Raw genomic sequence first — 4046 nt, 5'->3', positions numbered from 1 at the left:
ATAAGTTTATGAAAGCTCAAAAAGAAAAATAAGCGGGTGTGCATCTAACTTGCTTGCTCATGAACACCTAGGGAAATTTGAGGAAGCCCATCGTTGGAATATGCAAGCCAAGTTCTATAATTAAATATTCCTACTAGCATATGAAAATGACAACATATGAGACTCTCTATCATGAAGATCATGATGCTACTTTGAAGCACAAGTGTCGGTGTACTAGAATAGGGGTACCCTAGTACCCCGAACTTGTGCACGGGCAGTTGCAGCACCCCGCGGCAAGGCTTGCCGGGCGAACGCCAAGACCTTCCAAAGGATCCCTTGGAGTCATCCAAGGGCAAAGTATATAAGTTAAGGAGACAAGACCCCGGCAAGAGGAGCTTGCCGGGAAGGCCAACCAAGGCACACCGAGGAACTTGCCGCGACGCGCCACGCGCTTCGGCAAGGCGACAAGGCCCCGGCAAGAGGAGCTTGCCGGGAAGAATAAACAAGGTACCTCGAAGCCCGGCGAGCGACAAGCCTCCGGACCCGACAAGATAGCAGCAGCGGCAAGGCGCTTGCCGCGGCAGGCGGCCACTCTGCGCCCACGCTCTAGCGCATCCACCAACGTGTCGCTCTGAGGGCCTCTCCGGGCGCGCGTGGCGGGAGGCTGTGCAGCCAGCGGTGCGCAGTGGCATGCGAAGCTGACAAGATCACCATCGTGGCGAACGATGGCGCCCCTAACGGTCCTTTTCTGCACTGTTTGGGCGACTCAGATGGGCATTTAATGCCCTTGTCCCCTGTCGTCAGAGTTAGGTAGGATGCACTGTACAAGCAACTGTACCAACTACCTTGCTTTTTACGTTTTTACCCTCCTCTGCGTTGCCACCTGTCGGTGACCCCTTTAGCGTATAAAAGGAGGCCCATGCGCAACGTAGAGGAGGTTGGGGGGGGGGACAGTTTTGCTTCGATTCATTCGTAGCCCAGAGAACATCGTACTCGGGCTCGAGAGCAAGAACACCAGATAATACAACCAGACAAGCAGCAGTAGGAGTATTATCTCTCCGGAGAGCTCCGAAGCTGGGGAAACCGCTCGTGTGCTTCGCCTCGATCTGCTCTTCGTGCAACCTCCGCCCCCCACCGAACCGAAAGGGGCCCGGTCAGCCGGCCCCATAGGTGTTCGTGGGTCAGTTTCCCCCGACAACAAGTGTGGAAAAAGGATAGTTACGTTGCCCCTTCTCACTTTTTCTCTCATTTTTTTCTTTTTTGGGGCCTTCTATTTTTTTCCTCACATGGGACAATGCTCTAATAATGAAGATCATCACACTTTTATTTACTTACAACTCAAAAATTACAACTCGATACTAGAACAAAATATGACTCTATATGAATGCCTCCGGTGGTGTACCGGGATGTGCAATGATTCAAGAGTGACATGTCTAAAAATTGATGAAAGGTGGCTTTGCCACAAATATGATGTCAACTACATGATCATGCAAAGCAATATGACACTAATGAAGCATGTCATAATAAATGGAACGGTGGAAAGTTGCATGGCAATATATCTCAGAATGGCTATGGAAATGCCATAATAGGTAGGTATGGTGGTTGTTTTGAGGAAGGTATATGGTGGGTGTATGGTACCGGCAAAACTTGCGCATCACTAGAGATGCTAGCAATGGTGGAAGGGTGAGAGTGTGTATAATCCATGGACTCAACATTAGTCATAAAGAACTCACATACTTATTGCAAAAAATACATCATGCCCCAACTTCGTTACATAACAGTTCACTATATGTGCATGCTACGGGACTCACAAACCTTAACAGAAGTATTTCTCAAATTCACAATTACTGACTAGCATGACTCTAATATCACCATCTCTATATCTCAAAAAATCATAAAGAATCAAACTTCTCATAGTATTCAATGCACTTTATATGAAAGTTTTTATTATATCCCTCTTGGATGCCTATCGTATTAGGACTAAATTTATAACCAAAACAAATTACCATGATTTTTAAAGACTCTCAAAATAATATAAGTGAAGCATGTGAGTTCAATAATTTCTATAAAATAAAACCACCGCTGTGCTCTAAAAATATATAAGTGAAGCACTAGAGCAAAATTGCCTAGCTCAAAACATATAAGGGAAGCACATAGAGTATTCTAATAAATCACGATTCATGCATGTCCCTCTCAAAAGGTGTGTACAATAAGGATGATTGTGGAAAACTAAAAAGCAAAGACTCAAATCATACAAGACGCTCCAAGCAAAACACATATGGTGTGGTGAATAAAAATATAGCCTCAAGTAAACTTATCGATATAGCCTCATAAACCAACTGTGGAGCAATGCTTTCCTCTTCTCACAAGACTGCAGAAGAAGCTTGTGGGTTTATCTTCTTTCATGACACTGGCTGGAAGATTGTTACTAGTAAAATCTGTTTTAAACTCTCTGTTGATTTACCTCATGGGATGCCTTGATGTGCCTGTCACCATTAAAACACATGCTATCAAGTTTTTGAGGCATTGTCTCTGGAGTGGCCCTGACCTAGAGGATCACAGGCCTGCTATGGTGGCCTGGAGCACTGTTTGTAGACCTAAGGATCAACGAGGTCTGGGGGTGATGGATATATTTGTTCAGAACAAAGCTCTGCTTCTCAAGAATCTACACAAGTTTTATAATAGGCATAACATTCCATGGGTCAACCTAATTTGGGAAACTTACTATAGCAATGATTTGTTGCCTGGCAGTAATTGGGTTGGATCTTTTTGGTGGAAGGCAAATCTCAAGCTCATTGACAATTTCAAATCTTTGGCCAGATGTCACATAGGGGATGGTAAAAGTGCTTTATTCTCGTCTGATTTGTGGCATTCAGCTTGTTTACAGGACTTGTTCCCACACCTCTTCTCCTTTGTGAAGAACAAGAACACTACTGTGCACACCATTATTCATACTGAATTCCTGGAGGATCTGTTCCACCTTCCCCTCAATGTGCAAGCCTTCCAAGAATTTGAAACTATGGAAGACATTTGTATTGCCTTAAGGTCTTCTGACTCCCTGGATTGCACTGACACCTGGAGTTACATTTGGGGTAATGGTCAATATTCAGTTGCTAAGGCTTATAAAGTGATGATGGGAGTTAAAATAGTGCCTCAACAGTTGAACTGGATTTGGAATAGCTCCTGCCAGCCCAAGCACAAGGTGTTTTTTTGGAGATTACTTCATGACAGGCTCAATACTAGGAACCTTCTTCGCAGGAAAACCTTCCACCTGGAAAGCTACAACTATGCTGTCAATAATTGTCCTCAGGAGGAAACCCTGCAGCATCTCTTTTGGACCTACCCTTTTGCAACCCAGTGTTGGGATCTAATATGCCCTTCAAGACAAGCTAATGTTTCTGCGCTTGAAGCTTTTGCTGATCTCACGCAGAAACTACATGTACCATTCTTCATGGAAATCATCATTCTAGCCTCTTGGGCTAGCTGGATCTCAAGGAATAATCTTATATTTCAAGCAATTCAACCTACAATTCATAGGTGGAAAGTCATTTTCCTTGATGAGCTTAACTTGCTCATATTTAGAATTAACAAGAGCTATGCTAGGCCATTCTGTACTTGGCTTGCCAACCTTAGTCTGTAATTTTTGTTTTCTTCTATAGATAGCTTTTTCTTTTTTTCTGGCTTACCTCCAGCCTTTGTACTGTTGGACCCTTGCTTTTATTTAATAATATAAAAATTGCTGTCGGGTTTTGCCCTACTGTGTACAATCAAAAAATACTTACCGATAGACGAAGACGAAAGATCCAAGCTTAGGCTCTTTGTTGTCCTTGAATATTACCTTGGAGTGCCTTGGGCATCCCCAAGGTTAGGCCCTTTCCACTCCTTATTCCATAGTCCATCAAATCCTTACCCGAAACTGGGAAACTTCACAACACAAAACTCAACAGAAAATCTCATAAGTTTCGTTAGTATAAGAAAATAAATCACCACTTTTGGTACTGTTGTGAACTCATTCTTTATTTATATTGGTGTAATATCTACTGCATTCCAACTTTTCCATGGTTCAT

This window comes from Triticum dicoccoides, chromosome 7A (assembly GCF_002162155.2).
Source record: "Triticum dicoccoides isolate Atlit2015 ecotype Zavitan chromosome 7A, WEW_v2.0, whole genome shotgun sequence".
In the NCBI taxonomy this organism is placed as follows: Eukaryota; Viridiplantae; Streptophyta; class Magnoliopsida; order Poales; family Poaceae; genus Triticum; species Triticum dicoccoides.
This window is presented reverse-complemented; position numbering follows the sequence as displayed.